The sequence below is a fragment of the Columba livia genome, chromosome 5, assembly GCF_036013475.1.
Source record: "Columba livia isolate bColLiv1 breed racing homer chromosome 5, bColLiv1.pat.W.v2, whole genome shotgun sequence".
Lineage (NCBI taxonomy): Eukaryota > Metazoa > Chordata > Aves > Columbiformes > Columbidae > Columba > Columba livia.
In genome coordinates this window covers 38,509,072-38,536,420 of record NC_088606.1, presented here as the reverse complement: position 1 = coordinate 38,536,420, position 27,349 = coordinate 38,509,072, and the positions used below count along the sequence as shown (strand labels likewise).

Genomic DNA, 27,349 nt, shown 5'->3' with positions numbered 1-27,349 from the left:
CAAGTACGCATCTCCCCCCATCAAGTGCCAGTCCTTACAAAAATAGATAACCTACTAGTGCAAGATTCTCATTAACTGAAGGGCAGAAGTTCACACAGTAGCTGTAAAAATTTCCATACTTGCTGTTAACCACGTAAGGATCCAAACACTACCAGTTCCCCCCACCCCGCCCAATTTTTTTCCTTCAAAAATTCCAAGGACAACAATCCTACTTAATCAATGAGATATATATATATATATAAAATCATATATAAAAAAATACAAAGTGGTATGTGGAATTTATTCTTGACCTGTTGCATGTATGTTATACTCATTAGTTACATGACCACCCAGCACATTTTCCAGAGGAAATACTGTGTCTGTTCCTGACTCAGCATCGAGGATGTCTCACTCTGGGGACCAGCTGCTTCATGCTCTGCTGGTTTTTGCAGCTGTCCTACTTCATCTGCTGTAGCAGCTGGAAAACAGGCAATAAATGATTAAGGTAGCAGTTAATATCCTACACTGAAGACCTGAACTCCAGTCTTGCCTGCCCCTATCTTTATATGAGTTAAATCCCTAAAGTCACAGTTTTTGGAGACTGTAACTACCTGTGATTGTTTCCCTAGACCTTCCTGTCCCAGTGTCTAATTTGAGACCTAACAGCCTGATCTTTAAAGGTTTAATTAGCTCCAATCAAAATCAAGTAAAAACTTTACATTTGAAAACACTAAAAACTCATGAAGCAGGTCCGGGGTACACTGGTCATCAGATGTAATGGAAAAGGAACAATGATGGAAATCTCTAACGTTTTTTCATATCCATTGCTTGCAAAACATGACAGCATCAAAGACGGGGAATCACACTTGATTTAAGTGACCATCAGTAACCAATAAACAGATTGTGTTACAAACTGGAAAACATGCAGAAAGTTAAAATCTAACACAAAATAAGTAATCTATTAAAATTAGTTACAACTGCAACATAGGCAGTATGGTACCTATTTCTAAAGACAAGAGTAGTAATTACAAAGAGTAGCCATTCTTATTTCATTGCTATTTCAATATACAAAAAAATATAATTCAGGGTAGAACTATGAATTTCTATATGAACTGAATATGGTAAGGACAAACCAGCATAACCAAGAAAACATATGTTTTTCCAATTCATTTGAATTTACTGAGGAAGCCAACAAAATACTCAGATGATTGGATACATATAAAAAGCTGTAAATTGAAACCATATGCAAAACCTACAAAAAGAGGTACATAAAAATTTAGTATTGATTATATCAATTAAAAACCAGTTAAGAGAACAAGCTTGGAAAACCAATGATCTGCTTATCAGATTGCATATATTAACTAGTAAACCAGCCCAAGATTCTGTTCAAAACGGGTCTCAAATCCTCAGGACAAAATTTATTCATTGCTTTTTACCAGCAGCAAAGGACTTTGTGTCTATTTTCAACTGAAAATGAGCTACAAACACACATTCATTCTTTCCCAGTCTATTTATAGCTCTTTCATTACTTTCCTTCCTACTTCAAAACTGGGGTTCCAGCTTGAAGGCCAAAGGACTATTCTGATCAAACTTAAAGCATCCTTGTAGGAGAATCCCAAAATAGTTTTGCAGTCCTGTGTCATTCTTAAAAGGCAGGTAAGTCAAGAGATCTTGATTTCTTATTCCTCATGAATAGCCACCAGGAAAACAAAACCTACCAGTCCAGATTTCATCCAGTGGCCTTTGGATTACAATCAGCTCATGACAGTTAAAAGAAAAAAAAGCACCAAATAAGATAAGTTGACTATTTTTTCAGATGAATGGAAAAAAAGGAGATCAAGCCTGAGACATCAAGTCAGAGGCCTTCTATTACAGCTCTTCCTAGATTTAATTTACGGGGGATCATGTTATTTTTCCTTACAAAATAGTGATTTTACCTACAACCGAGTCTTACTTGAAGGGATTTAATAATTACTCTGTTATCTGCTGGGAACATGCTGAGACTTCAGATTGTAGGATCACAGATGCTAATTATCTTAATACTCTGATGTTGACAGAGATTGATTTGGGAGCACCAAATTATTTATGATTCATAATATTTTAGAAAAAAAAAAGACTTCATATTTCACCATCAGCCCTCATTAAAAAGTGGCAATTCATAAATTAAAAATTTGGGAAGAAGAGAATCGGTGTCAAAGTCTAGAGAAGTCTCCACACTGTGAAGCCTCCATAACCCCCCTCCCAACTCCCCAGTCAAAACAGTAAAATATAGCAGATAGCAGTAAATGCAGCATATAACCAGGGATATTTCAAGATACTGACAGCTGTAGGGTAAGGTGCAATTAATAGCATTTATAGCTGTAACAGCATTTTACAGAAAGTAAGTTTTATAAATCTAAATGAAGTCACCTCTATTCCACAGAATTTACTAAAATTTAGCCAACTTTAGAAACTCAGTGCAACAAACACAGTAATGACAGTAACCCTTGTCATTATCTTTCACTGGGAAAAGAACTGGCATTGCCGTAAAACCTGGAAACTAGCAGCTCCTCTTAAACCACAAAAACAAATGAGAACAATGAAAAATATTTCAGGTATGGAAGCTTTTTATCTATTTGTGTCACAAATTCTTACCTGAATTAAAACAGATCAAATCCTGGGGGAGGGGAACATTCATTTATCAGACAATTAAGTTATTATATGAACAAAATAATGTCTCATTTCATAAAATGAATCCCTCAAAGGAGAAAAATTCAATTTAATCTTCAGAAAGACTTTATGTGGTTACCTATTATTAACTTTATACTTTTCTTCCCAGGATTACTTTCATCACTATAACTGAAGTCAAAAGGTTCATCTTTCAGAGGAAGTTTTTATCAACTGAACAGCTATATTTAAAGAACAGTGTTTGGCATTTTAGTAGCTTATCAGTTTTATTTTTATTACACTTCAAGGAATTGCTGGTTTTCTGTTCACCGAAGGTAACAATCGTCAGCTCTCTGGGATGAAAGCCAGATTCCTTATAACTTCTTTTTCTTCTCCCCCCACCTCCCCAATTTCTATGATCTACAGAATTTGCCACTGATCTATATGTCAGCAAGTCTGCATTTCCGCCTTTTTTTTCTGAATGTTTTCTTGCTCCCTTCCCCTCAGAAGAGAACCTTCGCTCTGAGGAAACAGAGCACCATCTGTTGCCACATACACAACGATCACCTGCACTGATCTGCTGAGATTTAAAAGAGCTTTATTCCAAACATCATTCTCTGCTGAAGTGCTGAGGTTGAGCCCACATGCTGTGGCTCTCGGCAGAATTTGCTAGCTCAGGTTTTGGGCGCTGCTGACCGTGGTCGTAAACCCTTGGTGGGCTCAGAGCGCACCAAACCTGCCAGCTCCCTGAGCAAAGAACCACGGAGTCACACTCAATAATCATACACACTTGCAGTCAGCACTAAAATGTTCATGACATAACAGGACAGTAAATGAAGCATAATAAATGCTACCAAATTGAGATAAAGGAATCCAGAGGACTAGAATAGCTTACCCTGGGCATTTCAGCACGTTTTGCTCCATTGTGATCTCTCACTCATTAGTCTCCATGTAAACACTAGCATATCTCAAGCCAGAATTGTGTCCTGTGTTTTCACATTAATTTTGTAACCATTAATCAGCACTCAAGTGTACAAGTAACCGTTGCTGAAGCAAACCCTTTAAAACTACTTTTAACTGAGACAGACAGGGAGACAGAAAAAAAGGCCCTACACATGGTCATTCCCACTTCAACACTTATGTTCCATTTTGGCACCAGTGTCACTCGTTTAGTTAATTAAATGCAGAATCCCTTTCTTGGAAGCTAGCTTACTGCATCTGAAAAAAAGACACTGACAAGTCTTACTGTATGCTACACTGTATTCTATTCCTGGAATTGAATTGTTAACAGCAGTAGTTTATTTTTGATAGCAGCACTTGCTCTCTAGGAAGCAACTCTAAACCAGTGCCAAAACATGAGAGCAAAACATTCTAGCTCCCAGATACCATCTCTCAAGAAAATAAATTTTTAACAACTACAAAAGAGTTCTACAGCCCCATCTCTTCACTTTTTTTAAAGAGATATTTGTATTCTATGTTTCTATTCTAGTTTCTAGCTGTTGATATATTTCATCCCTGAGTAATGGTTGCAGAAACAGACTGTTCTCTCTGGTGTGTGGACTCCTGTAAAAGTTACTTATCTGCAAAGTGCCCAAGTAACCCAATTGACTAATTCTTGACACTGTGAGACCTACGAATATTCACAAACCCAAACCAAACACAGAAGAAGAAAAAAAAGCAAAACAAAACACCAGCCCAAGAAACAGCCCCCAAAGAGAACAGGCCGGTACTTGCTGGTATGGGTATGGTTGAGTGCAATTGCCATACATTACAATAAGTACCATGGCTGCACTTTCCAGATGTTTGCATCCTTGCTCACGCTCCCACAGCACAAAGGCTCGTTCACCGCCCTGCTCCTCCAGCCTGGCCACAGGTTTGTTTCTGGCATCACACCGGTGCCAATGCTGAGATGTTTGCTCAGCCCGTGGCCTCTGTGCTGCACCGTGGCTACACTCCTGCCGGCCACGCGCGTGTGCCAGTGCCAGCCGTCATCACCATGTGCCCCGTGACATCCCACATATATCAGCATTGAGTGAGAGACCTCAGTTTGAAAGAGGCGAAAGAGGGCGTTTAACCTGCTACCTCTAAATTTCCAGTTGCTTCTAAGTGGTCAGGAGTGCAACTCAAAGGTAATTTTTCTTGCGACAGGTGTTAGACTGTGTCACTAATTTAATAACAGGATTATTAAAACCTATAAACTGATCATTTTGCTAGTGTTTAAAATATTTTTCCCAACACCATTTTATTCCTTTTCTCTATCACTGCAGTTACTTCTCCCTAAACTCACGATTTGGCAAAAGAATTGCAAGAAGCTGTTCTGCCATCTTCATGAAAGTCATCCAGCTCCCAAACCTCCCCAGAGTACTGCTTCCCCACAGGGTGACTGGTCACAAAGTCAAGGGAGAAATAAAAGCAGCTTTTCAGAAGTAAAAGTTAAATTTTGCCTAAAATTAATAAGCTTTATTCCCAGCAACCCCCGTATTAACCATCTAGAGAGTGTCTTGTACGCCACTGGCCTATCGGAATGGTATTCATTTATGATAGCACACACAAAGTTAAAGTATTTTCCCCAAAAAGGTGTTTTGCTTTCATGTGTACATATGTACATACACATATATTTTTGTATACATATATTTACATATATTTACGCTACAAGATGTTAAGAAAATCACGCAAACGTAAACTTAACACTACTGAATTTTCATCATGTGTTTTATAGGAAATTCTGAATTACAGAACCTAATAACCTGGGATAGGCTCCACAGCAGAAATCTATTAGGTATTCATAGTATTCAAACTTCTGTCAAGTAAAGAGAGCACAAAAATAATGATACCGAAAATCATAGTCCAGACTACAAAGTCATTCAAGCGCTACAGAGAGTAGGAGACAGAACCTTTTAACAGTTCATGTGTTTGGATAAGGCAGCATGTAATCCTCAAATAATCCTTGCAACAAGTACAGCAGCTTGTTACAAGTGATTGGCACATACAGTCAAGTGCGCAGCACTGAGGAAAGAAGTCAATTAAAAACCTTAAAGGAAGATACAGACTTTTAAGCAAAAACTTGGACAATATTTGGGATTTTTTTATGATTGTGGGCAGCTGAAACATTCAAACTGAAATTCACTCAGCTGAACCCTCCACAGCCTTCCACTATAAATCCTTTGGGAAAAAAAAAACTCAGTAATTTTCTTCTCAGCAATATGCAAATTTACTTTTTTTTAAATGACAAGTTTGGTATTACTATACTTTTAAGCCCTAAAAAGAATACCGGTATGTTGGTGTAAAGAACTTGATTTAAAAGTCTAGAATCAAAAAAAGATATAACACTCCCCTTAATAATAAAAGGAAGCTAAAACAAAGCGTTTAAAGTTATAACTGTACTCTTATTTAGATACCAATCTTAGAAAATAAAACCAAAAATTAGTAAGCAACAGATTTTATATGAAAGCAGGACTAATTTGCAAAGGATTCTAAACCACTACCAAACATGTAGACCAGTATTTTGCTGCTGTTGATGGTTTACTGTATGCTGAATTTCTCCAATATACTCCACCCAAAAGTGGGAAACTGAACATTGGGCACAAACTTCTGTCTGGAACCATGTTTTGTGTTTTCTGGAGTCTATTTTATGCATACATGCAAATAAAAACTATAACCAGATGAAATAACATTTTTTCTTCAGACAGTCTAACTGTTCCTGTAGAAGGCACAGCAACCGATTCAATAGGTCATATTCTTTGCACGGTGCTTACGGCAAGTCCTCTCTGCCCTCAGATACAATGGATATTCCTAAACTGAAAAGGTCGCAATTTTTGTCCAAGGAATACATTTATTATTCACTATGTTCACTATTCACTATGTTCGGCTTCATTCAGAGCCAAGTGTGGGGATAATCCCACAGACTAAAAAGGAAAAGCATCTTAGGTTACCTTTTGACACAGACATGCTGTGTATATCTAAACTTACAAGGCATCATAAATCTACCAGGGAAAAAACAAACAAAAACCAACCAACACAAAAAAACCCCACCAGCTTTTAGGTTTCTAACTCTTATATAACATAAGCAGGCACGATATCAGAGATCCCTGGGGATAGTTCACTTTGCTTTTTTTGAGAAAACACAAAGAGCTTTTTGTCCTTTGACAGTCACACGCATGACACATTTATTTTCCAAAATACCATCTTTATGGCTACAAAGGAATAAACAACTCAAGCTCCACATAGGATTCTATATAGCTTTTCTTGTTAATTTTCCTGCAGGTACTTCCAATGTCCTTCAAAATTAAGACCAAAAGAAAGTCATTCAGCAATTGCATTCAGCAGTTTTGTGGGTATGAAAGTCTAGCAGAAAAATATAGATGGGATCTGTAAACAACTCAAATGAATTTCTGAGCACTAGGCATCTGGTGATAAAGATGAATGTGTCACATCTGTTAATGATACCACCTTTAAAATTCAAAGGGATGTTTGAAACTTTCAATGTAAAATGCAAAAGACTGATGGATAAACGAGTCAACAGCTCTAAAACCTGTCAGGGAACAGAATACAAGTACACAAGCCTTATACTTTGCTAAATAAATGAATATTTCAATGGTATTCTCCTTTTGTATATGGGAATGTACACAAGAACACAACACAGAAGCAGACTCACAGATGAGTTGTTGTTCGACATCTAAAATGTTTCAAGTCCTAATAGAGGTGAATGAAGCAACGTGGAAAGAGAAGAAATAGTTACTTGCCAAAATATGCAATTACTCAGCAGAAATCTGCATACTGCACAATTGCAACATGTACGGTTTAGACAATAATAAAGCTAGATATAAATATTTTTGTTGATTCATTGTTTGTGAGCACTGCACTGTGAGTAGGTGTTCAGGTTGGATTTCAGAAGACTTAAATAGAGGAAAAACCCTTTACATGCAGAAAACAGAGTGGGTTTTTCACTATTGCGAAATTCTCTCTTGTGTAGATGTCTTAGTGGTGATCAAAGGCAGATACCACCCTTTGGTTTGATGACATAGCTATGTTATGTCCTATAGTTCTAACATACACCATATAACAGCAACTGAAAACATCTAAATAGGCTGTACCTAAATTATACTGATATCTATACTAGTGACGCAGTGAAGGCACAGAGTTATTTCCAGTAACTAAAAAGGGAAAATAATACCTAGCTAGCCATGTACACAAGCTCTTAAGGAGTGATTATGAAAAATTCACTCACAGCCCATTATATAAGTGACCGACACCATGCTGTAACAGCAAGGAGACACAACATAAGCAATTCTGGTCACGAATACAGACAGTCAAGCTGGCAAAGCAGGATACAAACTGAAAAGAGCAAGCAAGGTGGCACTGACACCTAAAAAACACACTTTGCAATTTAAATAAGAATCAGTCTATTTATTACAAGCACACATATGCCAGCAGTACTGGCACTTCATCCAGGCATTTTTAAACAGAAGAGGCAAATTTACATGGATGGTTGGATGTCACAAGTTATCTCAAAGCATAAAGTCAACTTGTGTGTGTCTGACCTGCCCATGCAGGTACACCCCAGGTTTCACAACACTGTAGATGTCTTTTACCAACTGTCCTTCCAGCCCAAGTGAATTTATTCTCTAGAAGATTTACTCTCTTTTCTGTAAGTTGGGCTATGGTATCTGGCAGAAACAAGAAAAATAAACCTACCATTTTCATAAACAGTGACTCTACTTGAAGCTTCTGCATTAAAAACTAAGGAAGTATGATGGAAAAGCCTTTTTGCCTTATGTGATTTTTTTTTTTTCCCTGGCCATGGTCAGTAGAAGAAAATATCTACATCTGTTCCTGGTTTACATGCATGCAAAACATTTTATAAAATGAAAACAGATTTGAAATAATTTAAATTCCAATACTAAAGCTTCAAAAGCAAATTACCTACAGAAAGTACATGTGTGGGTGTATTCCTGTTTCACTGCATCAACAGCCTTAATCAGCCTTGCATACTATTTCTGATTATGGTTCATTATATAAAAATCACGTTGATAACAATTCAGCAAGAATGTTTCTTAACCCTTTCTGAAAGAGAAATACGATTCTCCCACCAGTTTTCACAGGTGAGGTGTGTGTGTCTGGGGGGTGACTTCCTCTAGATATGTCCTACCCTTGTGAAAAATCTCAATAGTCAACTTTGAACCACAGGAATCAGCTTGAACTACCCATAAACATAAAGGCTGCAGCTTGTCCCTACACATAGTATGGTGACACCTGCAGAACCCTCCTCCAATTTCCACCAACCCCCCGGGGTCGTTGCAGAGCCCCTATGGAAAGCAGACTGGGAAGGCTTGTGGACCCCCCTGCTCACGCAGAGCTGAACTGATTCCCGCTGCACCAGCTGGAGCCACATCTCCTGCTCACAAGCTGAAGGCCCCACGAGGACTTCTCAGGAGTTTTTAGTAACACAGACAGTACTTTAAAGGCAAATGTGCCTTCCTCAATTCACAGTGCTGCATTTTCTCAAGTATGCACACTTTAAAAAAAAAAAAAAAATATATATATATATATATACACACACATATATATATATATATAGAGAGAGAGAGAGAGAGAGAGTCGTCTTCTACTTTGAAATGGAATTTTATCAATATCACATACTATCCATAAAATGTCAGCAATTGTGAAGCATCGCAAATAATTTCTTAGTAGAAGCAGTAATCAGAAAGGGATTGTACCTGTGCTCCATAATCTGCTTGTTAGATTTCAAGATTAATTAGGTCTTGTTTTTGCTGTGTAGAGACAAAACAATTTTATGCCTCCATCCATTAAGGAAGTTTTGCTCACTGATGCCATCACTGTTGACAGCAACTCATCTTTCTGTACAGGAACACAGAGCTCTTTCTGATGAAAACCTTTAAGAAAAATGCTTGTCTTCTATGACAATTTCAGTAGCTGATTCAGTAGCCAGTACGATATCAGCACTGTTAAGTCTTCATCATAAAGCTTTTTCTCAGTTACAACAGCAGCAGCAGTGTAGGGTCTATTTTGATAAGCATCCTTTGGCAAAACCTGTCTCCTTAACAGGGGCTACACAGGACAAAGGCAAACGCAGTAATGTCACACTTAAATCAGTGCTTTGGGAGAGCAGAGAGACAGCAACGGAATTCAGTATCTATACACTTTGAAGTACACTGTTGTGTTACCATTATTTCATTAGTAAGCCACAGGGTGTGAAACTTTGAATCTAAGCAGAAACACAAACGTGTCTCTCATGAGGTGAGACTGAACAAAAGCCCTTCGCTGCCAGCAGGGGCAGTTTTGAATTTCCACAGGCCTGGTGAGAAGGGAGATTTCCAACCGGCAAGGACCCCAAGCAGACAGGGAAACCAGAGCACCTAAACCAATTCATCCTCTCACTGCAAAAAATCCTCTTCAACACCTACTTAAATTAACATCTCTGGGACTTCACAAAAAGATGCCACTGTAACTAAGCTGAATTAGGTACACATGTTTTTGCGGGAGGGCCAGAAAGGGAGGGAAATCAATACATCAGACCCTGTCAACTCAGTTTGGGTTGTAACTCTCACTAGACCTCTAATCTTCAAGCCTACCATGAGCACAGCAATGGTATTACGCAGCAGATAAATCTATTTGGAGTAGGTCACATACAGCAAAAAGCACTGTATAGTTAGTTCTACAGATACCCATTTTTTCATTTTGTCCTTCATCCTAACCATCCAGTCATCATGTAGCAAATTCAGCCAGTCAAAAAACTGTTTTTTGAGTAGTGAGAGATGGCTCAGATTAAAAACAGTTTTAAAACAGCTTGGTGAGCATGGATTCATAAGATCACAGAAGTGGTTCAAAACACTAACTTTAATAACAAAAAGATTTGGTTTTCTTCAAAGTAAAGCTTTCAGATAAATTTCTGGTCACCTGTACTTTAATAGCAACTTGCCTGAAGTTCCACTGAGGATGAGCAATCACTTTAGTTGCAGATTTTAAACATAAATAAACTGTGAGGAATGAATGAATAAATAATCTCTCTCTGAAATAAACATGTGAAATTCCTGATACTCAAGCAGATTATTAACTCAGAAGAAGGAGTAAAGTTGATTTTTTTCTTCTTAACACGATGAAGAAAAATACAATTACTAGAAGGCAGAATTTCTGCAGTGGAGCAAACCAGATTTTTGAGTCTTTAGACTTCTTCACATACATAATTAAGTGTCTGTTCTTTGTAAACTGTTGCTATAAAAATTTCACCAGAGCATTTTTACAGCCAGACAAGATGTTTCTAATTCATTTTAATCTTTATTAAAGATGCAACAACTGCTCAGGGCAACTCACCCTACTGTATTTGGTTTGTAGGCCAGCAGTTGAAAGTCATCTTTTCTTACAGGCTACCGGGAATGACAAGTAGTTTAAAAAGGATTCAAAGTCCTGAGACAGTTTGAGTGCTTATGTACAGTTCATAATCCTTTATACTGCAGAGATAAGATCCAGCAAGAAAGGAACTGAAAATATTACTGCCTCAGATGTAATATAACACAGAGTAAGTTTTCTCACAAGACACTGATGTTACCCATGATGTTCTCAACTGGTCAAAAAATGCTGCAAGCCTCCTATGATCATTAAACTAAATATAAGAAAAAATACAGTAATTCATTTAGCCATAACAGAATGATGTAATGAGGAGAGAAGTCCTGCCTTGCTGACCTATTACAAATCTTTCAAGGAATCATCCAGTATGAGACGCATCCGCTTCATGTGTGACTGATTTCCCAAAGCCTCTAATAAGGTAAGTTGCTAAAGACTGAAAGAAAAAAGAACCATCAGAAGAGAAAACAGGAAGTCCTCACGAATGACTAAATAAATAAAGGGAGGATATAAGGGAAAGGACCTTCACGTGATCACTTCCACAGAGAGAGGTCACCAACACTGGGGAACGTGTAGTTCAGCACTTCTTTATGGTCTGGTAAACATAGTAAGACACTAACATCTGCTGACAAAGTATGGTTATTTGAGATAGTAATAAAAGATTCACAGTGAGAGATCCAACAACAGCTGAAATGCAAAGAGTTGCAAAGATATCTCTTGATAATGACTGAATTGCATAAAATAGTTTATTGCTTCTTCAATGTTGTTAAACACACAGAGAAGAAAGAGACATTGCCTGAGTATACATATGGAACGGTAAGTCCTACTCAACTTTTTATGACTTAAGAAAAAAATTGCACATATTGCAGACAGATCTCTGAAAACCTAAATTCAATGCTCCTGAGCACCCAAAAAGCAAAAATAACCTTAGGAATTCTGAAAGGAAGAGAGAAGAAAAAAGTTATGTGCTACAAACTCATGGTATGTCTACTGGAATATTACAAACAGTTCTGTTACCCTAGAAGCAGAAAATATCTGTAAAGCAACCAACTAGTTCGCATAATTCAACTATGAATCTCATAGCCACGACTTAGGGATGCCAAAACACAGAGAACTGAAAAAGCAGTCACATAAATTCATATTAAAAAAGAAAAAAAAAATCTCATCTAGGGCTTCGAGTGCAAATAGTTCATCACACAGTTGAAGAATCATAGAATTATTTCGGTTGGAAGAGACCCTCAGGATCGAGTCCAACCATACCCTGCCTATAGCACTAAACCTTGTTCCCCAAGAAACTTGTCTAAACACCTTTTAAACACCTCCAGGGATGGTGACTCCACCACTTCCCTGGGCAGCCTGTTCCAGTGCCCAACAACCCTTTCTGTGAAGAATTTTTTTCCTAATACCCAATCTGAACCCCCCCTGGCACAACCTGAGGCCATTTCCTCTCATCCTATCACTTGCTACTTGGGAGAAGAAGTCCTTCACTCAGACTTTTAGAAACTGGGAAAAGACATCACAAGACATAAAACTATTTGCTTGCTCCCACCTTTCTCTTTCACACAAAGAGATATAACTGTTGTCTGATTCAGAACAGCTGTTTTTATGTTCTTACCCAGGATTTATTGAAGTTTTATTAATATGATAAACTAGCTTAAAGAAATAGATGTTATTTATATTACCATCTTAGATAAAAAGCAGTAGTAAAGCCCTTAAGGATTGTGACATTTGCATTGTCTATAAGTTTGAATCAAAAGCTTGGCTATTACTTCTATCTTGCAAATTTATCTCTCCAAATAAACATGCTACTGTAGTGAAATGGCTTAAAAAGAGGCTTATTGGTCAGAGCAGCCAAACTGAGGAAGAAAACAAGATACGAAAAGGATGTCAACACCAGGTTTAGGGAGGTACAGACTAATGCAGCTTCTGGCAACTAAATTACTTTCTGAATTAAGCCAACTTCAAAATACTCATTTAAGACCTATTGCTCAGATGTCACCTAATCTCAAGACTGTCTGTCAAATCACAAAAAATAAGCATTTTCGTGTTTTGGCAATTTGCAAATGTATGCAGCCACAGTAAGAGGAATATATTTAACAGCATATTTTAAAGCTAGTTTGAGGACTTTTTCTATCACAGCAACTGCTTCAACAAAAAGCTCTTTCCCTGAAAACCTCTCTGTCTTTACCCTGCTGGATTTAAAACATAAGCATCTAAGTCGGGTTTTCTCTGAATTGCCCCCTAAAGGAGGTTTTGGGTCTCTCAACACCGATCATAAGCAAGCCTACTAACCCACAGTGCCCAGGCTGACATTAGCCAGTGTGAGTGGTCCCTCCACCCACAGTTCCCAAACTGAAGATCGTTTGCAAAGCCATATGAGATAATGGGAAGATGTAAATCAAAAACAGAGGAATGGAAAGGTACTAGATAATTTTAACAGCTTGAGAGGATCTGAGTAATAACAAAATAAACAGAACAAAAAGGGTGTGCCTGGGGAAGGCAGAAACATAATAGCTTTTTTTTTTTTAAATGTTATTTATCCCATCCATTCATTTATCACAGCTAATAGTGAAGCTACTACAAAGATTTCTTTCTAAAATGGAAAGCTTTGATTTCAAGGCGAAAAGTACATTATACACCGAGCTACATCATCAACAGTACCTATCTTAAATTGAAAAATCTGCATACACTAGGAGATGTTACAGGGCTGCACACTGCTACTATACCACACTAATTGTTTTTTGATCAGTTTGTGATGTTGACATATTATAAATGAACTGTGCAAACAGTGCACTGGAAAAAAACTGATATTGCCATTTTTCTTCAAAACATACTGTTTTAAAATTGATATCATAACTTCCCACTCTTACAGAATGTTTGCATCAACCCTCACTAACTCTACCATATTTCAAGGGGAAAAGTCATCAGTACCAAGTATGGCATGAGAAAATATTTCAGTCCTAAGTGTATGTTGAAATGTGAAAAGAGGAAGAAAGTGCAGCGAGAGGAAAAAAGGCAGAAGATAAGCTGGATACAAGTCAGATGGAAAGAAACCGGGATGCTGCACTCATGCTAATGTATGTGAAAATTAAGTCAATGGATCTCCTTCCACTGCTCTTGCAAATGACCACTGAGAGATCACAGCAGCTGGGAACATCCCCTTGAATATATGTCATCATCTCAGTTACATGATGCTAAAATTTTCCAGTTCATTACATTTTATAGACTGAATGTGATGATTATTGCTCCTGTGAGAATTAAGTTTTATTGAGATTGGTTACATCTATCATCTCTTTGAGAACTATTTATGTTCCTAGTACAGATTAAAAAAAATTAAAAAAAAAAAAAGTAACATAAGAATATATTAATTCTTCAGTTCTGACTTAGCACTGTGTTTTCATCTGAATTATATACCCAAAGTAAATTAAGACAATGCTGTCTGATTAAAGAAATTCTTGACATGATCCATTTAATTTTAAAAGAGAATCTTTAAAATAAAGTACAATAATTCAAAACTTTAATTTACTTCCTTTGGTTGAAACACTATTTTTGTTTTGAAATGCTACTTTTGCTGCAGGACATTAACCTGCAGCACTCAACTTACATTGACAGCAATGCATTCGCACCTCCCTCATGTGTCCTCAAAAAGTGGTCAAAACTCCCGTAAGGTATATCCATAGAAGAAAGCAAAAGCATCAAGAACACAGACCAGTGACCTAAAACTGAACTCCAAAGACAGAAGTCAACCCACAGTGCAGAATTCAGTAACGTTTGAGAAATGGCAACTACAATGAGAACTAACTGTGAAGGAGTGAGAGTACATCCAGAAAGATTAGCTTCCATTTTTCAAATATATAATGAAAAGTTAAGTTCCTAAATAGAAAACTATTTAAAATATCAATAAGAAAAATATTTGTTAACCGAAATAGTTATGTATCAGTGCAGTAGCTAAAAAGTACGTGCTTATAGGTATATTTTTATGGTATTTTATCATCATTTCTATACAGGAGTTCCTATACAGGCCAATAAAATATACCAATATTTGTGAGAAACAGAATCATATATTGTTTTTTCAGCTGCTAGTAATATATAGTGGTGTAACAACCAAATGAGTAGTCTGAACAGATGCTGACTGATAAAGATAAGTGGCAGCAGTAAAATGCTGTATTTCTAGGGTATCGATCCTAACAAATATTATTTTAGACCAACAGCCTTATTTCCAGCAGAGAGGCTGTATTAGCACATAATTCCTGCAGCTAATGATCAATAGTTAATCAGCAGAGGGGAAAATGAGCAGAGCGAAGCCTTCGGTGCATACAGACAATTACCAAATAGCTTGAAATACTGGCACAAAAAGAAATGCTGGCAACAAGAGTGGGTGAAAAAACAGCACTTCAGTAAAACACACAGTATTTTTATGCATGAACTGGCAATGTAAATTATTTATTACTATCCATATCACTATTAAACCAGAACATAAGTAAGCAGACAAAGCAGTACTAAAGCATCTTGCAGTTAAAAGCAGTTCACATACAGTGGAAACTCTTGAGGAGACTCCTCTGCACTCTTAGAAACTTCGAGAAATTGTTAAGGTCTTTTTCAAGCACTCCCATGCTGGCAGGTAAAAGGGTTATGACTGCAAAACCGAGGGATACTAGAAGCATTCCTACAAGTGATTTGGGTAAGAGGAGAAAAACACAAAAAGATTCTTTTTTCTTCTGGTTATACTCATCACTGCATTGTGACTGCATTGGGGATCCTTTTAAGCATCCTCATTTATCACACACTGCCAACAACCAGGAATGTCTCTTTGAGAGCAGACTGCCGTGACAAGCGTCTAGGAATTAACAGGTTAAGAAGCCTAAGTCAAACTTCAGGCTCATAATCACTTGGCTTTAAAAAGCGGATTGATTTGTTTTCAACCCATACTCACTCTACTCTTCTGCATAAAAAGGTTTTATTGGTAGGACTTGAATTAATATAATTAATCCTCTAACTTGTTAAACCTTTAAAATATAAATGATTTAAGGTGTTAGTTTTTTTTTTTAGTATAACAAAGATGAATTTTAAGTCAAATAATTACTTGAAATAACCACTTTGTACACAAACAAACCAAGTAAACTGTGCTGTGCCACAGAATAAACGCAAGTAGATATTAAATTCTTTAAGCAAATGCAAAAAGCATTCATCAGTAAGGAGCTCCTGTTATCACCAGACTGATTTTGGCCAGAGGACACACTACTGTGGCATGCAGTATGCTATACTTTGCTTCTTAGATGAAGTCATTAGCCAAACTAAAAATAGACTTCTTAGCAGTATGGATTTATCTTCAAGATATGGTATCTCTTCTGTATCTTTTAGCTTTATAATAGGAAGAAAGTAAGGTACAACCAACCATTAATGCAGGACTGAGAAAAACCTAGCACGAAACAATTCACAAGTTCGTGTTCCATCTAGGAAATAAACACGCAGGCATATTCAATGTAATTACATAATTTATTTTCAATAGTATTCCCATTATCTCAGAACCACAGCGTTATTTCCTTTTTTCTCCAAAATCAAGGGCCAAAGTTGATTTCTATATCCATGAGATATGTCACGGATTTAGTTGTAATCCTCAGAGGAAAACGCAACAATCAAGCCCTATAAATACAACCGGCAATACAACTAAATTCTGTTTCTACAGTTCCTCACAAAACCTTACAGAATTTTATAATTTGCAAGGTCCTGGAGCCAGCTTGCAGGCCAATTATTTGACTACTGTTCATGGTGCTTTAACAGCTGCTTTTAATTTGTAGAACTTGAGGCAACTATGATTGCAGGAGAACGTTAATCTTAATTAGCTCTGATCCCATCACCAAAAAGAGGTGGATCATCACTTTGCATAAGATTTTTATTTATTTATTTATTGTTTTTAGTGCTCAATTAAGAGCTCCCCTGCTGGGGACTGTGTTTATTTTAAGTTGTTCTCTTGTGCTGCCATAAGCATCCTGAATATCCACATGTGTATAACAAGCTTCTCAGGGAGGTAGGAATAAAGGCATCAAAGTTACTGAATTCTTCTGTCAAATACAATTGGTCTTGATTGTAGTACTTTGTAGGCATAGGCAAATGCAAGGCAAGGAGCCCCTGTTCTGCTTTGTACAATCTTTTCCTCTCCTGCCTTGCCTTTCTTAAACTTTTTCTTTAATTGGATTCCAACAACGATAAATGAAAGATAACTGAAGAGTTTCTACGCAACCACAGCTTTTTTCTGTTTAAACAAAGCTGTAGGCTCCAACTTTACAGACACTTGAAGGAACAAACTCCTCAAACACCACTGGCTTCAGAAAAGCAAAGCAGACAGATAAAGATGGATAAAGCAGGTGCTGGTATGAAGAGAACATGCAGGATAGAAAGAAACCAACCCATCACCTTCCTCCCTGCAGACCCAACTCACGTTACCGATGGCTGCCAATACCACCAGGCCCCGTTTATTTGCACAGTCCTTGTGCGCTCCTCTCCCCAGTTCATACATCCCTGTATACCTTCCATGCCATGAACCACCACAGATATAACCAAGCCTGCAGATGTACATTGCTTGGCAAAGCCAGGACAGTAGCATCTGTGGCCACCCAGGACCAGTATGGTTTAGACTTGACCTAGCTGGTTCTCAGTGAGCATCTGCACTTGTCTCCTCTACCTAACTACCAGCTTTCACAACAATTTGCTCTATCCTCAGAGCTTTACACCTCTATCACTGACGGAAATTAGAAGCCAGTTAACACCCAAAGTGGTGGTGGATTTTTTTTTCCCCCGTTCATTTTGGAGTGAGGGAGGAGGGATAAAAGAAAGATATTGATGGATGGGTAAGGCCCATCACAAAAGCCTCACCTCCAGAGGAAGCCCAGACTAAATGCAGTCCCCTACAAAAGATCCCCACCAAAAAAAAATTAACCGAGAGATTAGGAAAGGATTTACATAGTACAAATTATTGTATGTTGACAAAGAACAGAAAATTTGAAAGGCTTATTTGTCAAAAGATCCAACCTAACAATACCAAAAGGAAAGCAAGGAAAACTTGCATGATAGGGCCGCTTTTCACATGGCTTTAAAATGTGAAGCCACTAGTTTCTGATTGATAAGAGCAAAGGAGATCCCACCCAACACCTGCTTCAGCAATGGGTTTAAATAGCAGTCCTTCACGGGCTTTGACAATTACTCCCACACTCCCCCATGAGAGACTAATGGTTTGCTAAAAATAAAACAGAGATTAGCATCTGCAGCAAGCTGATGGAGGGATACGCTATTTGACAGAAGGTGATATTAATCAACCTTGTGGTGTGCTGATGTCTGGACTTCACTTCAAAGGATTTCAAATTATATCAAGAGATTCGGGTGTCTGGTTAAAATGGCAGCGTGCAATATTATTTTTTGTTCACTTTATTTTCTACAGCCTGCATTTTAGCATGCAGTAATAATGTTCGTATTCACATTCAGTACCAGCATCAAGCCTTTGTGAACCGAAGCTGCTGAAAACTGAAGTTGTCAAGAAACAGGAGATGACAAAGTAGAACACAAAACTCCCCCAGATGTACCAGCAATTCATGACATTTTCCCTAGTATACGAATCCTGCCTTTAGCAAGCAGACCAAGACTTACGAAATCAGGGCGGGAAGGAAGGATGGGGAAAAGAGCAGAAAATATCCTATTCAGAAAATTTTTAAAAGGTATGTAACATGGTTGTCAAAAACATCACTCAAATAGCTTGTATGTAGGATGCAAGGAACTAAGTATCATTCTTCCAAGAGAATTGTTCTTTTCCATTTTAAATTAAAGCTGAATAGCCTTAAAGTAACTAACATAGCATAAAAGCAGCTAATATATGAGAAAGTATTCTAAAAACCAACATACTTACTCGTTCCATAAGAAGTCTTAAGACTAGAAAAAATACACAGGTTAAGGTTTGCCTTATGTTAAATATTATAAAAGGTTCTAAATTTGCATTGGGAAAACTCATCTTTTCTCAAGTAAAGGAGAAAAAAAAAAAAAGGGCTTAATGTGATGAGTCAGACACCATATACGAAAAAAACCCCAAACAAAACAAAAAACCCCAAACAAAACAAAAAGAGAGCCCACAATCAAACACAACCACACACCACCACAAAATAAAATCCCAACAACCCACCTAAACTCCAAAAACAACCTTGAGTTTGTTTCATGGAGGCAAGCCAAATGCACTCCATACTTCCAACCTGCACACAGAAGAAACACTTTACATTAATTATAATTGCTCTTAAAAGAGAGTGGCCATCACAGAAAATTATGACAGCCCTACCTGGTCAAGTAGGTTAGGATTAAGGAAAGACACCAAGAACTACAGGTCTGGATTTCCCCCTCAAAAATGATAAGGAAATTTCTGTCTGCCTAGGAAGATAAAAATAGCCAAAACTCCATTTGTTACTCAGCTATATGAAAACCTTACATTTTAAGAAGAAAAGGAGACATCCTGGATGGGACCACCAGCAACAAATACATGTTCCTGTACAAATAGAGTACTGCCAGATCATAAGGTGATGCTGTCAGAAGGTGAGATCAGACAGAAGACCTGAAGAAAACACAGGCAACTCCATCAGAGAAAGGAGGTTTCTCAGTGGTTAAGAGGCAAGAGAACTTAAGCCCAAAAGCTGCCTCTCAACTCCGTTTCACTTCTTCTGCCACACACTCACCTCCAACAGGTGATGGATGAGTTAAATAAGTGGTACTACAGCATTTCCAGTTCTTCCCCTACCAGCATGTGATGCCCAACATCTTGATTTAATAATCATTACTCTGGAAAAATTTTCATCACTTTCAAGTCACATTTTCTCTAGTGCCTTTTATTTAAGTCTTATAGCTAGCAAATATTTTTAACTCTATCACCAATATAAATATTTATGAAATAGAAAACTGTTCAATAATTATCAGAAATGAGATAACTAATATTTAACATTAATGCATCATAATCTTTAATTATGGGCAAGCTTCAACTGAAAGACAAAGGTACCACATCATAAGGTTATTTAACCTATGTAGGTTTCAATCCCACAGAAACTATTATTTATTTATACCTCAGCATTTATACTTAGCTGAGAACCACCACATAAACTGAATTAGTATGATGCTAACACCCCTTGGCAGTGACCCATTCATCAATCTTTCCAGCCTCTATTAAAACATCATTGAGTTGAAAATGTGAATCACAGATCACACGAGATTCTTGTGTAAACTCTGTGGTAAACTGAAGAGGTAAAAGAATCAAGCTTTAAAGCTAAAGTTTATGTTTTGTTATATTCCTCTGCAAATCCTGTCCACAGAAGGACAGAGATAAGAAAAATAAAGACCCCAACAGAACAACAGAAAAACATGACTTAAATGGCCTGCAAGGCTAATATTCATCCCTCTACTAAAAAACAAATAAACAAACAAACAAGTACAGAGTAACTGTGCTATCCCTATTTCAACAAACTACGCTTTAGCAAAGTGGAAGAAATCATTTAAGAACAAATTGGCAAATGTTACTGTTATAGCAGAAATTTCTTTTCAGAACTGTGTGTAGAAAAATATTACCAGCTTGTTCACAATGAATGTCTCCCACAATTATTTAGCACACATGAAAAATAATTTGTTGATTCTAAAGCTTGTATTGATTCTAGATTATCTTCCTCTGCTTCTGCCTCATAAAATACTGACGATATGTGCAAAGAAAGTGTCTTTAATGTATTTTTACCACCATCCAAGATTCGTTCCCGATTTCTATTTTGTACATAAAAGCAAATGGTTACACAGAATATACTCACTTATATTCAATTTTATATCATAGAATGTCCTGAGTTGGAAGGGACTCCCAAGGACCATCAAGTCCACCTCCTAGGGGATCCTACTAAGTTTTTTTCCCAGCAACCCAAGGTCTGCTGTCCTCATACCCAGAACTGAGGTCTTGCTGGCAGTTTTCTTCCTGTTAGCATAGATTTTTGAACCAGACTGCTTTGTGGTCGCTGTGGTCAAGGCAGCCACCAATGCATAGCAAATGAGCAGCAAATCTACGAAGGCACCTTTCCTGGTCGGTTCCCTTAATACCTGTACCAAGCAGTTATTGTCCACATTGCTCAGGAATCTTCTCCATGTGTTTGTACCAGCTGTATGATATTCCCACTTGACACCTGGCAAGTTGAAATCCCCCATAAGGACACTGTCAATACAACATCACATTTTCTTTTAATCAACTAGGATTCATTTTAGTATCTAACACAATGAAAAAAAAAATTCCCCCACCCCAACTTTATTGCAAAATTACAGAGCAACAGGGATAATAACCTTTTGATGCAGGTCCTGATGGCACAACCAGGGTTGATGCACAGCTGGATCTGCTGTTCAGAAGCCAGGAAGACCTGGCTGGGGGTGCAAGGCTCAATGCAGCCCTGGCTGCTGTGACCACAGACAGAGGCGGGTAAGAGCCTGGGGGGAGCGAGGAAGAGTAGTAGAGCACATATCCTAGACTTCACGAGAACCGATTAGTAAGGTGATTACTGAGGGAGCTAGCAGGTAGGACCCCATCGGAAACAGAGAGACCAGCTTGGCTCAATAGGGAAGTCCTGACTGAGCTCCAGGGCAAAACAAAAGAGTAAAAGGAGGCAGAAGCTGGCAGGGGCCAGCAAGCCAAGTATTCGGAGACACTGCCCAGGCACACAGGCAGAGTCAGGAAATTTGTATATGGTACCACCACCACGTGGAACCATCAGTAATTTAAGACATCTAAATAAATGAAGTTGAAAACAGAATCACTGTAGCAAGTGAAATAAGAAAAAAAACAAAATGCCAACAGGCCCAAAATAATGTAAAAGCAAGCTTGTATCTTGATCCTTATTGCTAGCATTTCCCCCAGACAGTGTTGTGTGTTTGATTCTGGTTTTGTTCGTTTTGTTCCCTCCCCCCATTTGTTTTCAGAAACCATGATGGAAACACAACAAGCAACCTTCTATACTGGAGAGTCCAAATCTCAAACCACTGAATTATCTTCCCTCATTTCCCTTGGCAACCCAGATCTCAGGAGTATTCTATACCTTCAACATCATGCCCTAACTGTTCCTATAACGCATGCAAAGATACTACATAATCCACTTCAGAAACATTATACCAAATAGAATAAGGTTCGAGAAAACATGTTCTTCCCTTCCCTTCCCACATTGATTATTGAGTCATTTACAGACATGGGTGCACCTTATTTAAGGTAAAAATCAAACACCCTAAAACTTGATTCCAGTTTATATTACTGACAGCAGAATATGAATGTTGAATATAATTTATTTGCTTAAAATACTAAAAAAAAAATCCCAGAACAAAAAGAAAACCAAATTACATTACTGTTTAGTCTTGAAGTTATTTTAACTGACCCATAAAGAGAAAATGTTCATTTGGACTTTGATGACTGGAATTAGCTAGCAATCAAGCTAAGACGGACAGCCTATAGTTCATAAGGAACTGGTATAGTAACTCAGAAAAGGTAACATTGTGGCTGTTTAGATGCATTTTGTTGGTAAATTCCTAGAAAAATTATGTATACTTTGCTCTTTCCTAAAAAGAAAAACAAAAACCAAATAAAAAAAGCCAGCCAAAACTGTTGCAATTAAACTGGCAAATATGGCATAACTAAGTTTTCAGAGTGGGCTGACAGCAATGAGAAACTTCATGTACAGCAGATTAATTTTAGTTTTTGAAGATGACATGACTCAGCCTGTACTCATCATATCTATGAAGACATCACTCTGCCACTGAAATGTCAGCTCCTCAGCTTCAGCACCCGGCAGAAACCAAAGCACAACGTTTGCTTTCTTTTATAACTTTGCATTTTGGCTGGAATTCTCCATTGGTCTGTGCTTTCTGGGAGTTTGAAGCTGAGCCAGTGCAGCACTCTGCCCACCACAAAGTCACACAAAGAGGAGCAGATGTATTTCCTACCGCCGCATTCTGCTCCACTCAGCTACGTGGTGGACGGCTCTGATTACCGGTGTGCTCGGTGACCAGTTGCGCTCCCCTCACCTTCACAGTGCCCGAAATCAGCAAATAAACACAAGCATTTCCTCATCGGCAACAATATACTTCCTGTTGGTAAGAACGATTATTTGCAGATTCTAGCCTAACATGCTAAAAGACACAGACAGACAGCACCCACCAGAAAACAGAATAAACGCAAAAGTCTGTTTCACCACTTTTTTTGGATCGGTATTTTAGACAGACAGTTTCCACTACCAGCTGAAAAGCAGTCAGGGAAAGATGCATCATATCAAAGTGCCACACTTCTGTAAGCCCTAATAATATCTCAGATGGTTTAAGACTATTTTTTTGGAAGACTAACAAAAGACATGATATTTTTTGTAAGTCCTTTTTATAGCCTGAATACACATTTACATAGTTTAGCTTCAAAGTATAAAAACCATTGTGTCATTCCTAAATATTTCCTCATGTTTATCAATTTGGTATTTTAGTTTCAGCATAAAATCCACTAACAATTGTCATATTGCTCCTGAGTGACTGAGGTTTCATTGTGCATACACTTCCAAACATAAACAGCAGAAAAAACTGGAAAAAAAAAACCAAACCAACCCCTCAGCATGCATTTGACAATTACCTTCTGTTGTTATGGTAACTAAATATCTCTGAAGAAGCAAGAACAAAAAGGGGGGGGGCAGGGAGGAAATCGCACCACAAATCCTCCTATAAGTTCTGTAGATATATATATTTTCTCCATCATAGATTCAAAGAAATGCAGTGCAGTATTGCTTTATGCACCACATTCCCCCTGAGACGTAGGTAAACATTTTAAAATGCTGATGGAGATACTGAGGCACGAAGCTGAAGAAAACTTGATTCCTCTGCAAGGAGGATGGCTGCTAAAATAAGATGTTCCGTGAGACCATTAAATTCCCAAATCCAGGCGTCCTCTAAGAGATTCCCAAGGAATCTCCTCATGCAATTTCTCTGGAGCCCACAGCTGGAAAATGTCAGAAAAGCTTAGTATGGCTGTAAGGAAGCAAAAAGCTATTGCCTTACAGGATTCTATACAGAATTTAAATCCTGTGGTAGACACACAAATTATGTTGTGTGGAACCTTCACATCATTCCAAAAGACGCTCTTCCGTTCTACCGCAGTCTTCGAAGCGCTCATCAATGACAATTTGGATTAGTCCATGTTTCTGTGGATTAGGCAACCCTTACAAATGGTGCATCTACTGTCGAGCGGCCCGTGACTTAAAAACTCAAAATAAATGGAAAAGAAAAAATTACCAACTTGATATGTTTATTTTGTACTTTCTTCTTAATTTGTCAACTACACAACATGCAAAATAAATCAATCTTAAGAAAATAAATAAACAGGTAGTTGAATGACAGTAAGGACACTGCAATGTGCCTCAGGTTCCCCAGCCAGCAGAAAGAGGGACAAGCCAAGACCTCTCTTTCCCACCCTCTGTGTCCCTGCTTCCAAAAGTTTTGGTAAAGTTATCCTGATTTAACTGATATCCAAGAAAACAGAAAACCTAATGACCAAAATACAAGGCAAATCAAGAGTCTGTTTTGTAAGAACTGAGATGAAGTGTCATGGAGATTCATTTGAACATATATTAAATATATATATACACAACACCAGTTTATAGATGGGGACAGGAATTAATGGTTTTAAGTGACAACCATAAACTTAAATATTCACTTTAGCCAACCCACGGTCATTTTAAGAGTCTAAGAGGGTTGAGGGGAATGTCTTTTTCTGGAATGAGAAGTCTTCTGTTTTAAGTTCAGTATCTCTAAAGCAAGTATGAGAAAGTCTTTCAGTACAGTTTATTAGGAAACACATTCAAATGACTACACATGAGGAAAACTGCTCAGTTTTCCTCCATAGGGGAAATTAGTTTAATAGTACAATCAATAGTAGGAATCAAATAGAGAATCTGTAAAGACTGTATCTGCTGATATATCAATAGTAGGAATCAAATAGAGAATCTGTAAAGACTGTATCTGCTGATATATTGTTTCAACTCTCAAGAATCCCTTTGCATAAATGCAAACAATTTTTCAAGGCTTACAAAGATTATAGCTTTTCTGGAAAAAATTCACTGAGGGAAACTGTAAATAAAGTCACATCCCTTACACCATCTTCCAAACGTTAAGTTCCTACTTCAGATTTTTAAAAACTGTAGTCTGGTTTCAAAGAATGGTGCATACTTGTTTTAACTTCCTCAAAACAAAAATCCACAAACTAACGACAGACACATAACCACAAAACAACCTTGATGTTCATTCATACCTGAAGTCAGTTGAAACACTTAAAGCACTTACAGTGGGGACTCTAAAATAAACTTCATTGTAAAAAGCAACATTAGTAACTTTGTCAAAAATGCAATGAGAAATCACCTGTACTGTCTACCAAGGGCTGTTTAAACTGCTTAACCTCATACCTAGTATGTGCTTTACAAACCAATGTAATTCATCAGCAAGGGAAAAATAAAGCTATTGTTTTTAACATTAGCAGCTTGTACTGTCATCCAACCTATGCAGTATTTTAGGAAGCTTACAACATATTTGCAACTGAGGCATTTTGTGCTGTCATTCAATGAACTTTGTAACTTCATTTGACTTTTTCCAAAGCACTTAGTATAACATTGTGCACTGTATATAAAGGATGCAATAGAAAGCATATTTAAACAATGGAAAAGGTAAGACAGCATCCTTCATTGTGACCCTCATGATACTTCAGCAACTGAAGCTCAGACAGAAAAATGTTAATGACAAATATAACCTTGAAACATGAGAATAAGAGACAACTATCAACAGAAGGCTAATCTAACGTCTCACTTTACATAACACACAAAATTGCAGTAAAGTCAAAGTTCACTAACATCAACAACGTACTTCAGAGCTCCATCTAGGCTGATGATGACAAGTATGAACAATTCTCAGAATTTTTAAAGCATTTTGTATCTAGAAGAGTTTAAATGCTTCTTTCAAGGGCCTGAAGAATAATGTCAATGTGACATTACCAAGGGGAAGTTTCTCCCAACTATCCATGAAACTACTACAGTTGGCCTTTTCTCTCCCCTCTTCCTGGAGACCACAGTGAAAACATAAATCTTGTGTCTTTGTGGCAGAACAACATTGACCTGAATCCTAAACAAAATGTACAAATTCCAGGGAACAGCCATTTTGTAAAACTCACCTATATTATGAATACACTCACACTTTACATTCATTGTGATGCAAATTATTTTTCAGGGGATGTTTTAGGAAAGGGATTGCGACTCAGGTGTAAGAGCAGAGGTGCTGAGAGCATGGTTTGTGAATATGTTTATACGTATTTTTCAACTGTGAGGTCAATCTTTCGGCCAAGATGTTATGTTCCTGGACACAGAACTGATGAACAGAAAGCATCAGACATTCTCTATCTCTGGGGCTCTCAAGACTACAAACCCTGCCTCAGCTGTAAAGCCAGACATACTCTATGACCACTTACATGTATTAGGTTGGTGCAAAAGTAATTGCCATTTTGAACCACAAATTTTAAATTACTATAACTAGGCTCAATCACATCTTTATTAGTCAAAATAGGAACCATTACGAGCAACACATTTTTGCCAACAAGAAATAAGTTTGTTGATTCCTTTAGCATTAAATTGTGTGCTTTGGGATTCAACAAACTCTTGGAAAGCATTTTCTGCATCCTGCTGGTTGTAGAAGCATTTTCCCTGCAAAAAGTTATTGAGATGCTTGCAGAAGTGGCAGCTGGTTGGCGAGAGGTCAAGTGAATATGGCGGATGAGGCAAAACTTTGTACTCCAATTCATTCTCATTCAACTTCTGAAGCGCTGGTTGTGCGATGTGTGGTCGGGTGTTGTCGTGGAGAAGAACTGGGCCCTTTCTGTTGACCAGTGCCAGCTGCAGGCCTTGCAGTTTTTGGTGCATCTCATCAATTTGCTGAGCATCCTTCTCAGAATGGTTTCGCTGGGATTTGGAAAGCTGTAGTGGATCAGACTAGCAACAGACCACCAAACAATGACCAGGACTTTTTTTTGGTGTAACTTTGGCTTTGGGAAGTGCTTTGGAGGTTCTTCTCGGTCCAGCCCCTGAGCTGGTCATCGCCAGTTGTCACATACAGTCCACTTTTTGTCACATGTCACAATCCAATTGAGAAATAGTTTGTATGATGTATAACAATCACATTTAAGAATGTATTCCAAAATCAAATGGCAAAATTCAACAATGCAAAAACCGCAATTCTTTTTGCATCAACCTAACACCTATTTATTGTCAGCATTTCCCTCAAATTTTGTTAAAAACTACAAATTAGGCAGACTTCT

At 37.7% G+C, this 27,349-nt stretch overlaps 1 protein-coding gene across 9 annotated transcripts in view; it reads right to left on the bottom strand.

The window, feature by feature from the left end:
* SIPA1L1 (signal induced proliferation associated 1 like 1) overlaps positions 1–27,349 on the bottom strand; it is a 221,415-nt gene that overhangs the window by 80,324 nt on the left and 113,742 nt on the right. The gene's annotated exons all lie outside the window — the stretch shown is intronic.